Below are 14,202 nucleotides of genomic sequence, written 5' to 3'. Positions count from 1 at the left end.
GTGATTGGTAGTTCCGGCCTGCCTCGGAGTGCAGACAAAAGGAAAGGGCTGCTGCCAGGAGCAGTTTGGGATTCTACGAGGATCCGGGGATCACCGTACTCCACCTCACAGCCGGCCCGACATCTGCATGAGGGGCTTGAACGAAAAGGGGGACCCGAGGAAGCCAATGGACATCAATCCAAATTCAGGGCCATCCATCAACGTCATTTACACATTTGCCCCGGTTAGTATTGCCCATTCGGGCCGACACTGTTCTGCCTCCCTCAAGCACTACCTATGCCGACTGGTGAATTCTGGGAACTGTGGTCTGAACTGCAAACTACAGAGGGGATGCTAATCAAAGACCATGGTATAGGTGTCTTTAACCAATGAGAGTGAGGCAGGAAACCTAAAGGTGCAGGTGGAACTGCGCCGTGATTACTGAGGCATCCTATGAAGGCGAGGAAGTGCCAAAATCCATTATGCCTGATGCCCACAATAAAGGCTTTCAAAGGATTCCCCCCAGTGGCCTCTTAGAACTCTACAAATGAAGGAGTCTGTGTGTGGATGTTTTATATGCCTGCCAGCGGCATTTTGAAGAGGCCCCGTTCTCTCAAGTGGCCGGAGCTTTGCTGGTTTAGCTGCTGATTTTTTTTGTTTACCAAGTGATTGGTAGTTCCTGCCCGCCTCGGAGTGCAGATGAAAGGAAAGGGCTGCTGCCAGGAGCAGCTCAGGATTGTACGAGAAGCCGGGGATCACCGTACTCTGCCTCACAGCCTGCCCGACATCTGCATGAGGGGCTTGAACGTAAAGGGGAACCCGAGGAAGCCAATGGACATCAATCCAAATTCAGGGCCATCCATCAAAGTCATTTACACATTTTCCCCGGTTAGTATTGCCCATTCGGGCCGGACACTCTTCTGCCTCCCCCAAGCACTACCTATCCCGACTGGTGAACTCTGATAACTGTGGTCTGAACTGCAAACTACAGAGGGCGTGCTAATCCAAGACCATGGGGTGGAGTGTCTTTACGCGAAAATAGTGTAAATAAGGGTCTAGGGGGAATTGATTAAGGACTGAGAACACCTCCGCTCCCCAATCACAGTTAGCACAACTAATGAGGAGATGCCCAGTCAAACATGAAAGGAACTGAAACAACTGAAATGCTGCAGAAATGTGGAAACCCAATTCTAATAGTTTGCCCACCACCTGGCTAGATTCAAGAGTCCATCGGCCCACCCTTACTGGCGGAACATCGTCATCTGGAGCTCAAGGAGATTCAGGTCTAGGACCACAGCCCTGAGCCATCTTGCCCTGCTGGGTGCCTGACCTCATGCTCCTACACGACTCATGCCAAGGTGAATGTTCAAACCGTATGTACTCTGGTGCAGTGCAGTGCTAAAGTGTGTGAAGATTAAAAATGGCTACTTGGACAAAAAAATGTTTATTAAGGATTATCCAAGTGCCATATTTAAAATAACCTGATAGTATGAGAAATATTAACTATCTCCCGGTTACAAACTAATGCGGTCGACATGTTTCAGCCGTCATGGTCAACTGACCCGGCTTTCTTCAGGACCTAGATGTTTATGTATTATAATCTACTGCAGGAAAGAATTTATAATCAACCCGGGTCTAGCGTGCACTATATATCATCCTTCTCCCCAATAGGCTACTTTTCTTACGCATGCTCAGAGCTATAGGCCTCGGGGTAAGCTGGTGAAAGGCGCGTGCGTAAGGTACTGGACACTGCCTCCCTAACTGATCCGCCTGCAATCACGGGGCAGAGTCAGCACAAGTCGCGCGTGAAATGTTAAACACTCCCACCATAACTGATCCGCCCACGTACAGCGGGGCAGAGTCAGCACAAGTAATGATAAATACTGTATGCCACACTTCAAGATGTGCATGTGGTATACGACTCATTTTGGGAAAAAAAGCCTCCTATTAGAATATAACGCCGTGACCTGGTCAAAAACGTAATTACAGATCCAACTGGCTTACAATTACGATTGTCATACAAAACAAGGTATAAGGGTGTAAGTCAAAGACAGTATCTGATATTTGGTCCTGGCTTATCTCCCAAATATGGTTAATGCATAGAAAAAAGGTTGGAAGGCAAGGCTCATCTATGATATTGAATATTATTGCAACTAAGTTGTAAACTAACAACTTATTTATGGATTGGCAATGAAGCAGGGATGAATATAAGCTGGAAAGGATTTTTTAGTATCAGAGCCGGAGTCTTGAAAGGTGGCTGGTATATATAGCGGTGGATCCTCAGATCGATACCCAAGGTATATGGTCATTGAGGCCCTCAGTATCCGTTTTTAAACGGAAAATCCATTTTTGCTCCTTAATGAACAGGAAGCGAGAAATGTCCGAAACATGTTGAGGAATAAGAGGTTTCTCCAACACAAACCACCTCAAATTATCAGCCTTGTGGTGTTTGAGCAGGAAGTAATCAGTGAGACAAGTAGATTGCTTTCTACAACGTATGGTACTTTTGTGCTCACTAATGCGCAACTTCACCTTTCGTGTAGTATGGCCAATGTATTTCAGAGAGCATGGGCATGTAATCATATATATTACATCTTCCGAGTTACAATTGGTATGATTCCGAAGTATCCAGGGGCGGTTGGTACCTATGTCCACTGAGACCATTTTGGTAGTTTGTGGGCAAACGCTGCACAAGCCACACGGATGGTGGCCTCGCACAGGGGGTAGTCTCCAAAGTGTGTTGGTATCCTTCACGGGTTGAGTCATCGGACGTGTGTGAACTAGGCTGTCTTGCAAGCTTGGACCCTTTTTGAATGCGAAGAGGGGGGGCGACGCCCTTGCTGAAGCAATGTTGAGGATAGGCCAATGCTTGCGCACTGTTTTCTGTAGTTGGTTAGATAATGTGCAGAAAGTTGTCACAAAGGTTAGCCTGTCATTAGGAGGTTTGGGGGTATGAACCTCGAGCATTGCTTCCAGATTATTGTTTGCTGCCCTCTTCCATGCCTGACGTACAAGACGCTTCGGGTAGGCGCGTGCCCGAAGCTGGGAGGCCAGTTCGCTTGTATGTTTATCAAAGAGATCTCTGGTCGAACAATTCCTTCGGATACAGAGTAACTGACCCACTGGGAGATTCTCCCTCAAGGCTCTCGGATGGTGGCTGTCAAACGACAAAAGAGAGTTTCTGGACATTGGTTTTTTGAACAGTTCGCACTGTAGCTTCCCATCAAGGGGGTAGAACTTGTGTGCGAGTTTTCAGTATTGAAATGGAAGTCAACAGATGCTGTTTTGGTCGCGCATGGCACTATCATGGACAGTTCAGAGTCTGGTGAAGAGACCGTGGAGTAGTTGTGCACTACCGAAGAGTTTTTACCAATCTCAATAAAGGCACCAGCTGCAGCACAGTACACACATAAATAGGAAGGAAGCTTTCGGCTCACCACACTCAGATTCAGCAGTGCAAGCTTTCCTCGTGATTTGACTGTGAGTGTGTGATGTTATTTATTTGGTGGTGTACAGTTGTGTTTGTTAGAGTAATTATGTGTGTCAAGACAAGTGTTTGGCGGAGTGAGATAGTGAGTGTTTGTTGTAGTTGCCAAGTGTGGTGGTAATAAACCTCTGACCTTCTTCACTAATCCTCTCTTTAAACTCAGGAGCTAAAGATATGATGCTACGCCTCCCCAGCATGGGTGACACGTTTATCAGTGGTACTTACTTTCCTTTCTTCTATAGGTTTATGTCAGATGACATATTGCTTAAGAATTGGAGTGCGAAGCAATAGAACTTAGCCATCAGTTCCAGTGAACTATGTCAGCATTATATCTACTCGGACAGCCCCAGCCAATGCTTAATTTTAGCCTGCGGTTGCAGATGGGGCCCACCAACACACATTTTTGGAGGCCAGCACTTATTTTTCTTCATCATGAATTTGACCCAGTGTAAGAGAGAGAAAAAAACACACAAGGAAAAAGAAGGAGGATAGTATTTAATATGCTTCCCTCGTCTTCATTGCTTGATTTTGCTTGTGAGAAAGTGTCACTCATAGTCGTTGAATGTCACTCATAATTACACTGAAATTATGAAAATGTCACACATGAGCAATATGAAACCTTGGCAGCTATGCCCGTTCTCTTAAGTGGCCGGAGCTTTGCTGGTTTGACTGTTGCTTTTTTCTGTTTACCAAGTGATTGGTAGTTATGGACCGCCTCGGAGTGCAGACAAAAGGAAAGGGCTTCTGCCAGGAGCAGTTCGGGATTCTACGAAGATCTGGGGATCACTGTACTCCGCCTCACAGCCGGCCCGACATCTGCATGAGGGGCTTGAAGGAAAAGGGGGACCCGAGGAAGCCAATGGATATCAATCCAAATTCAGGGCCATCCATCAAAGTCATTTACACATTTGCCCCGGTTAGTATTGCCTATTCGGGCGGACACTCTTCTGCCTCCCCCAAGCACTACCTATCCAGACTGGTGAACTGTGGGAACTGTGGTCTGAACTGCAAATTACAGAGGGGGTGCTAATCGAAGACCATGGGGTGGGGTGTCTTTAACCAATGAGAGTGAGGCAGTAAACCTAAAGGTGCGGGTGGAACTGCGCCGTGATTACTGAGGCATCTGATAAAGTCGAAGAAGTGCCGAAATCCATTATGCCTGATGTCCACAATAAAGGCTTTCAAAGGATTCCCCCGAGTGGCCTCTTACTTCTCTACAAACGGAGGAGTCTCTGTGTGGAAGTTTTACACGCCTGCCAGCGGCGTGTTCAAGAGGCCCCGTTCTCTTAAGTAGCCTGAGCTTTGCTAGTTTAGCTGTTGCTTTTTTCTGTTTACCAAGTGATTGGTAGTTACGGACCGCCTCGGAGTGCAGACAAAAGGAAAGGGCTTCTGCCAGGAGCAGTTCGGGATTCTACGAAGATCCGGGGATCACTGTACTCCGCCTCACAGCCGGCCCGACATCTGCATGAGGGGCTTGAAGGAAAAGGGGGACCCGAGGAAGCCAATGGATATCAATCCAAATTCAGGGCCATCCATCAAAGTCATTTACACATTTGCCCCGGTTAGTATTGCCTATTCGGGCGGACACTCTTCTGCCTCCCCCAAGCACTACCTATCCAGACTGGTGAACTGTGGGAACTGTGGTCTGAACTGCAAATTACAGAGGGGGTGCTAATCGAAGACCATGGGGTGGGGTGTCTTTAACCAATGAGAGTGAGGCAGTAAACCTAAAGGTGCGGGTGGAACTGCGCCGTGATTACTGAGGCATCTGATAAAGTCGAAGAAGTGCCGAAATCCATTATGCCTGATGTCCACAATAAAGGCTTTCAAAGGATTCCCCCGAGTGGCCTCTTACTTCTCTACAAACGGAGGAGTCTCTGTGTGGAAGTTTTACACGCCTGCCAGAGGCGTGTTCAAGAGGCCCCGTTCTCTTAAGTAGCCTGAGCTTTGCTAGTTTAGCTGTTGCTTTTTTCTGTTTACCAAGTGATTGGTAGTTCCGGCCCGCCTCAGAGTGCAGACAAAAGGAAAGGGCTGCTGCCAGGAGCAGTTCGGGATTGTACGAGGAGCCGGGGATCACCGTACTCCATCTCACAGTCTGACCGACATCTGCATGAGGGGCTTGAATGTAAAGGGGGACCCGAGGAAGCCAATGGACATCAATCCAAATTCAGCGGTATCCATCAAAGTCATTTACACCTTTGCCCCGGTTAGATTTGCCAATTCGGCCAGACACTCTTCTGCCTCCCTCAAGCACCACCTATCCCGACTGGTGAACTCTGGGAACTGTGGTCTGAACTGCAAACTACAGATTGGGTGCTAATCGAAGACCATTGGGTGGGGTGTCTTTAACCAATGAGAGCGAGGCAGGAAACCTAAAGGTGAGGGTGGAACTGTGCCGTGATTACTGAGGCATCTGATGAAGGCGAGGAAGTGCCGAAATCCGTTATGCCTGATGTCCACAATAAAGGCTTTCGAAGGATTCCCCCGAATGGCCTCTTACTTCTCTACAAATGGAGGAGTCTGTGTGTGGATATTTTACATGCCTGCCAGCGGCGTGTTGAAGAGGCCCCATTCTCTTAAGTGTCCGGAGCTTTGCTGGTTTAGCTGTTGCTATTTTCTGTTTACCAAGTGATTGGCAGTTCCGGCACGCCTCGGAGTGCAGACAAAAGGAAAGGGCTGCTGCCAGGAGCAGTTCGGGATTCTACGAGAAGCCGGGGATCACCGTACTCCGCCTCACAGACTGCCCGACATCTGCATGAGGGGATTGAATGTAAAGGGGGACAAGAGGAAGCCAATGGACATCAATCCAAATTCAGGGCCATCCATCAAAGTCATTTACACATTTTCCCCGGTTAGAATTGCCCATTCGGGCCGGACACTCTTCTGCCTCCCCCAAGCACTACCTATCCCGACTGGTGAACTCTGGGAACTGTGGACTGAACTCCAAACTACAGAGGGCGTGCTAATCCAAGACCATGGGGTGGAGTGTCTTTAACCAATGAGAGCAAGACAGGAAAACTAAAGGTGCGGGAGGAACTGTGCCGTGATTACTTAGGCATCTGATGAAGGCAAGGAAGTGCCAAAATGCATTATGCCTGATGTCCACAATAAAGCTTTTCAAAGGATTCACCGAGTGGCCTCTTACTTCGCTACAAACGAGGAGTCTGTGTGTGGATGTTTTACAAGCCTGCCAGCGGCATGTTGAAGAGGCCCCGTTCTCTTAAGTGGCCGGAGCTTTGCTAGTTTAGCTGTTGCTATTTTCTGTTTACCAAGTGATTGGTACTTCCGGCCCGCCTCGGAGTGCAGACAAAAGGAAAGGGCTGCTGCCAGGAGCAGTTCGGGATTCTACAAGGATCCGGGGATCACCGTACTCCGCCTCACAGCCGGCCCGACATCTGCATGAGGGGCTTGAATGAAAAGGGGGACCCGAGGAAGCCAATGGACATCAATCCAAATTCAGGGCCATCCATCAACGTAATTTACACATTTGTCCCAGTTAGTATTGCCCATTCGGGCGGACACTTTTCTGCCTCCCCCAAGTACTACCTATCCCGACTGGTGAACTCTGGGAACTGTGGTCTGAACTGCAAACTACAGAGGTCATGCTAATCCAAGACCATGGGGTGGAGTGTCTTTAACCAATGAGAGCAAGACAGGAAAACTAAAGGTGCGGGTGGAACTCTGCCATGATTACTGAGGCATCTGATGAAGGCAAGGAAGTGCCAAAATGCATTATGCCTGATGTCCACAATAAAGGCTTTCAAAGGATTCCCCGAGTGGCCTCTTACTTCTCTGCAAATGGAGGAGTCTGTGTGTGGATGTTTTACAAGCCTGCCAGCGGCGTGTTGAATAGGCCCCATTCTCTTAAGTGTCCGGAGCTTTGCTAGTTTAGCTGTTGCTATTTTCTGTTTACCAAGTGATTGTCAGTTCCGGCCCGCCTCGGAGTGCAGACAAAAGGAAAGGGCTGCAGCCAGGAGCAGTTCGGGATTCTACGAGAAGCCGGTATCACCGTACTCCGCCTCACAGCCTGCCCGACATCTGCATGAGGGGCATGAACGTAAAGTGGGACCCAAGGAAGCCAATGGACATCAATCCAAATTCAGGGCCATCCATCAAAGTCATTTACTCATTTGCCCCAGTTATTATTGCCCATACGGGCCGGACACTCTTCTGCCTCCCCCAAGCACTACCTATCCCGACTGGTGAACTCTGGGAACTGTGGTCTGAACTCCAAACTACAGAGGTCATGCTAATCCAAGACCATGTGGTGGAGTGTCTTTAACCAATGAGAGCAAGGCAGGAAAACTAAAGGTACGGGTGGAACTGTGCCGTGATTACTGAGGCATCTAATGAAGGCGAGGAAGTGCCAAAATACATTATGCCTGATGTCCACAATAAAGGCTTTCAAAGGATTCCCCCCAGTGACCTCTTACAACTCACCAAACGAAGGAGTCTGTGTGTGGATGTTTTACACGCCTGCCAGCGTCATTTTGAAGAGGGCCCATTCTCTTAAGTGGCCGGAGCTTTGCTGGTCCAGCTGATGCTTTTTTCTGTTTACAAAGTGATTGGTAGTTCCGGCCCGCCTCGGAGTGCAGATGAAAGGAAAGGGCTGCTGCCAGGAGCAGCTCAGGATTCTGCAAGGAGCCGGGGATCGCCGTACTCCATCTCACAGCCTGACCAACATCTGCATGAGGGGCTTGAATGTAAAGGGGGACCCGAGGAAGCCAATGGACATCAATCCAAATTCAGGGCCATCCCTCAAAGTCATTTACTTCTTTGCCCCGGTTAGTATTGCCCATTCGGGCCGGACACTCTTCTGCCTCCCCCAAGCACTACCTATCCCGACTGGTGAACTCTGGGAACTGTGGTCTGAACTGCAAACTACAGAGGGCATGCTAATCCAATACCATGGGATGGAGTGTCTTTAACCAACTAGAGCAAGACAGGAAAACTAAAGGTGCTGGTGGAACTGTGCCGTGATTACTGAGGCATCTGATGAAGGCAAGGAATTGTCGAAATGCATTATGCCTGATGTCCACCGCAAAGGCTTTCAAAGGATTCCCCCGAGTGGCCTCTTACTTCTCTACAAATGGAGGAGCCTGTGTGTGGATGTTTTACACACCTGCCATGGGCGTGTTGAAGAGGCCCCGTTCTCTTAAGTGGCCTAAGCTTTGCTAGTTTAGCTGTTGCTATGTTATGTTTACCAACTGAATGGTAGTTCCGGCCCGCCTCGGAGTGCAGACAAAAAGAAAGGGCTGCTGCCAGGAGCAGCTCGGGATTCTACGAGGAGCCGGGGATCACCGTACTCCATATCACAGCCTGCCCGACATCTCCTTGAGGGGCTTGAACGTAAAGGGCGAACCGAGGATGCCAATGGACATCAATCCAAATTCGGGGCCATCCATCAAAGTCATTTACACATTTGCCCCGGTTAGTATTGCCCATTTGGGCCGGACACTCATTTGCCTCCCCCAAGCGCTACCTATCCCGATTGTTGAACGCTGGGAACTGTGGTCTGAACTGCAAGCTACAGAGGGCGTGCTAATACAAGACCATGGGGTGGAGTGTCTTTAACCAATGAGAGTGAGGCAGGAAACCTAAAGGTGCGGTTGGAACTGTGCCGTGATTACTGAGGTATCTGATGAAGGCGAGGATGTGCCGAAATGCATTATGCCTGATGTCCACAATAAAGGCTTTCAAAGGATTCATCAGAGTGGCCTCTTACTTCTCTATAAATGGAGGAGCCTGTGTGTGGATGTTTTACACGCCTGCCAGCAGCTTTTTGAAGAGGCCCCGTTTTCTTAAGTGGCGGGAGCTTTTCATGTTTAGCTGCTGCTATTTTCTGTTTACCAAGTAATTGGTAGTTATGGCCCGCCTCGGAGTGCAGATGAAAGGAAAGGGCTGCTGCCAGGAGCAGCTCAGGATTCTACGAGGAGCAGGGGATCACTGTTCTCTGTCTCACAGCCTTCCCGGCATCTGCATGAGGGGCTTGAAGGTAAAGGGGGACCCGAGGAAGCCAATGGACATCAATCCAAATTCAGGGCCATCCATCAAAGTCATTTACACCTTTGCCCCGGTTAGTATTGCCCATTCGAGCCGGACACTCTTCTGCCTCCCCGAAGCACTACCTATCCCGACTGGTGAACTCTGGGAACTGTGGTCTGAACTGCAAACTACAGAGGACGTGCTAATCCAAGACCATGGGGTGGAGTGTCTTTAACCAAGGAGAGCAAGACAGGAAAACTAAAGGTGCGGGTGGAACTGTGACGTGATTACTGAGGCATCTGATGAAGGCAAGGAAGTGCCAAAATGCATTATGCCTGATATCCACAATAAAGGGTTTCAAAGGATTCCCCCGAGTGGCCTCTTACTTCTCTACAAATGGAGGAGTCTGTGTGTGGATGTTTTACACGCCTGCCAGCGGCGTGTTGAAGAGCCCCGTTCTCTTAAGTGGCCGGAGCTTTGCTGGTTTAGATGTTGCTATTTTCTGTTTACCAAGCGATTGGTAGATCCGGCCCACCTCGGAGTGCACCCAATGGACATCAATCCATATTCAGGTCCATCCACCAAAGTCATTTACACCTTTGCCCCGGTTAGTCTTGCCCATTCGTGCCAGACACTCTTTTGACTTCCCCAAGCACTACCTATCCCGACTGGTGAACTCTGGGAACTGTGGTCTGAACTGCAAACTACAGAGGGCGTGCTAATTGAAGACCATGGGGTGGAGTGTGTTTAACCAATGAGAGCGAGGCAGGAAACCTAAAGGTGCGGGTGGAACTGTGCCGTGATTACTGAGGCATCTGATTAAGACGAGGAAGTGCTGAAATGCATTGCCTGATGTCCACAATAAAGGCTTTCAAAGGATTCCCCTGAGTGGCCCCTTACTTCTCTACAAACAAAGGGGTCTGTGTGTGGATGTTTTACACGCCTGCCAGTGGCGTGTTGAAGAGGCCCCGTTCTCTTAAGTGGCCGGAGCTTTGCTGGTTTAGCTGCTGCAATTTTCTGTTTACCAAGTGATTGGTAGATCCGGCCCGCCTCGGAGTGCAGACGAAAGGAAAGGGCTGATGCCAGGAGCAGCTCGGGATTCTACGAGGAGCCGGGGCCCATGGTACTCCGTCTCACAGCTTGCCCGACATCTACATTAGGGGCTTGAACGTAAAGGGTGGATCTGAGGAAGCCATTGGACATCAATCCAAATTCAGCGCCATCCATCAAAATCATTTACATCTTTGCCACGGTTAGTATTGCCCATTCCGGCCGGACACTCTTTTGACTCCCCCAAGCACTACCTTTCCCGACTGGTGAACTGTGGGAACTGTGGTCTGAACTGCAAACTACAGAGGGCGTGCTAATCGAAGACCATGGGGTGGAGTGACTTTAACCAATGAGAGCGAGGCAGGAAACCTAAAGGTGCGGGTGGAACTGTGCAGTGATTACTGAGGCATCTGATGAAGACGAGGAAGTGCCGAAATGCATTATGCCTGATGTCTACAATAAAGGCTTTCAAAGGATTCCCCGAGTGGCCTCTTACTTCCCTACAAACGGAGGGGTCTGTGTGTGGATGGTAACATACATACAGCACTATATCGTATTGTATCGTAAGTCCAAAGCTGGCAACTCAACATTGTTTGCCAGCAGCAATCACCCACCCAAACTTATTCAGAGCATTCCGTAGAGCGAGCTACTCAAACTAAAGAGAAATAGCATGAGAGAAAAGGACTTTGAGGCGGCTGCCACAGAGTGTATTGCCAGATTTAGTGTGAGTGGCTGTGATTTAACAGCTCTAACAAAAACCTTACAAAAGGTAAGAAGGATCCCAAGGAATAAACTCTTGATAGATAAACAGAAAGAGACAGAGATGGACAATAAGGGTAAATTCTGGATCGTTACCTATTAGTCCTCAGAAGCTAATCATCTGAAGAAAATGCTCAAGAAAAACTGGCATATTAAAAAAACTGATAGTGTTATAAGAGACGATATCCCGGCATACCCACGAGTGACTTTTAGAAAAGCTAGATCTCTGTGAGATATGTTAGTAAGATGCCATCTGGAGAAAACACCACAAAGAACAAGCACTTTAAAAAATAGGCAGGGCTTCTTTCTTTGCAGTAGGTGCAAGGCATGAGCCAACAGCAAGAGGGTCCTGACGTACAAACTACCGGACACAGGTAAAACTAAGGAGATAACCAAGTTCATCACCTGTAGCACACCATATGCAGTATACTGCCTGGTGTGCCCATGCGGGCTACGCTATATAGGCAGTACTATCCATCAATTAAAGATCTGAATTTTGGAGCACGTAAGAGCCATAGATAAAGTGGATGCAGCGTATCCTGTGGCATGCCACTTTGCTGAATTTCATCAGAGTGATAGAAATAAGTTACAATATTTTGGCTTGGGCTATGTTCCAATAAATGCTAGAGGGGGGTGACAGGTTACGTAAATTACGAAGATTAGAGTCACGGTATGTCATAGATTTACTTACAAAATTCCCGAGAGGAATGAAGAGTGGAGAGGAATTAGGTGTACACTTAGGAACATAGATCATAGTATTGAGAACTGTCACATGAGTCTGCTGAGTTGAGTTGTGTAGTATTTAACTCATGAATTTTGAATGAAGTTAATGAAATGAGATTGGTAATGTTTTCTGGATGTATTTAAAATTAGATGAAATTTAGGTCAGTGCGGGAGTGCATTAACTTAGGAATGAAAGGAAGGGACATAAGCCGATCCACGGCGAGATGCTTAACATAACATGATATGTTGTATAGTAAAGTATATACGGCAGTATGAATTGGTAAATTGGCAAGTGGGCCGATTCAAAAGTACTATTTTATGGAGACAATAATCATGTATAATGTATCATAACATGAATGAATTGTGTATTTCGATATGAAATGTATGTTTATGTACAACCTTCAAAATGGCACTTGCGTTAGGAGAAGAGTGCTTGTCCCTTCTTGATTTCAATGCACGCAAGCAATGCTTTATCAGCATGCTTCCTTTGGTGTGTCATGAACACCGAGGAAGGGTTCACGCCAAAACGCGTTTGTTTATTTGCTGCTGAATAAAGTTTGAAAGTGCCCCCCGTGAGTGCGGTAATTCTTTGCAATTTAAGAAATTGAGCGTAAATATATATATATATATTTTGATTCCTTGTTCAGCAACTGACCCGCCATGTCCACACTCACTACGCCGGTGCCAGTTTATCGGTTCAGCATCCATTTATATGACATAGTCCTCCCGTCAAGGTAAAGAAACCAGCACACCAGGTTCTACATTTAATATAAGTGATGCAGTTCAGCAACAAGCCTTTGTCAAACATGGATTTCGCCAAATTTATCTCAAATAAATATACCAACATTGATGACAATAAAGAAAGGACTACAAAGCCACCATAGATGTAAACAAAGCAAGGCACCATCTTAGAATGGACAAATTATGATAGCATAGCAGAGTCATAACTTACAATGACAAGTGTTGAACAATTTGCAACTTTTACATAATATCATGAGAGGTAGAGCATAATAACAGTCTCCTTCGATTAAACCAAAATATTTAATTTGAGTATTTAAATCATGAAATGGAACCACAATGAACTATATCTAACTAATTAAAACGAATGAATTGTATTTATGTTGATTTGCACATTCCAATATGGCCCTGATAGATTTCTTATGTATAGTCCTTTATCTATTTTGATGCACTTTGTAAATATTAACTTCTGCTTCTGAGAAGTTTGCAGACACTGACGAAAGCTACGGCTGAAACGCGTCTGTTTGTTTATTTTTGTTGCACGGATAAATCCTAATTGGATTTAACCCCAACGGGAGTGCTGGTCCTTTCTGCTTTCAACAGCAGCGGAGCGTCATATATATATATATTCACTGAAAAAACCATAGGTTTTAGGCCTTATATAGTTAGGAATTAACATATAAAAAACCATTGAAATTCCTCCTATATAGTTAGCTGGACATTTCATTGATATAAAACCAATGAAATTCCACATATAGTTAGTTGCACTAACTATATATTTCGCGCATCCGCAATCCAATGCTGATGATGTCACATATTACATCATTCATGACATGGTCAGTGACATCACTGATGACATCACTGATGACATCTCAAATGACATCACTGATGACATCACTGATGACATCATCCAGTGTCTGTGTGTTTTTGTAAAGTTTAAATATGTTTTACATATTGAAGAATGAGTGGATGTATAAGAGTATGGATGAAGGATTTGATTGTATAAGTGAGTAAGTATGTGTTAGTATAGCTGTGAAAATGTAAGGTGTTCTGTGTTTAACTGTATAGATGAAGAAATCAAAGTGTGATTGATTCTTTACAGGACTGACTAGGTGTGTGAGTAACTCCATGGATGAGTGGCAGTGTGTAAGTGTCTGCATAGGTGTATGAGTGCATATGATAGTGTTGTAATGATGAGTGACTGTATGTACGAGTGATTGTATGGGTGAATGAATGAATGTGTGTGTAGACGTAGGAATCAGTGAGTGCGTATGTAGTAAATGGTATTCGTGTGTCAATAGTTTCAAAAATCATACTCTGTATTTTACACTAGGTGTAACAGAGGTTATATTAGAGTGTAAGGAGGTGCATTGTATTATCACATGAAGTATATCATCAGTGGTGTGATCATTGATGTTAAATGAGATGTCATCAGTGATGTCATCAGTGATGTCATTTGAGATGTCATCAGTGATGTCATC

The sequence above is a fragment of the Lissotriton helveticus genome, chromosome 2_1 (assembly GCF_964261635.1).
Source record: "Lissotriton helveticus chromosome 2_1, aLisHel1.1, whole genome shotgun sequence".
NCBI lineage: Eukaryota > Metazoa > Chordata > Amphibia > Caudata > Salamandridae > Lissotriton > Lissotriton helveticus.
The sequence above is the reverse complement of the archived record's forward strand: the minus strand, read 5'-3'. Positions refer to the sequence as shown.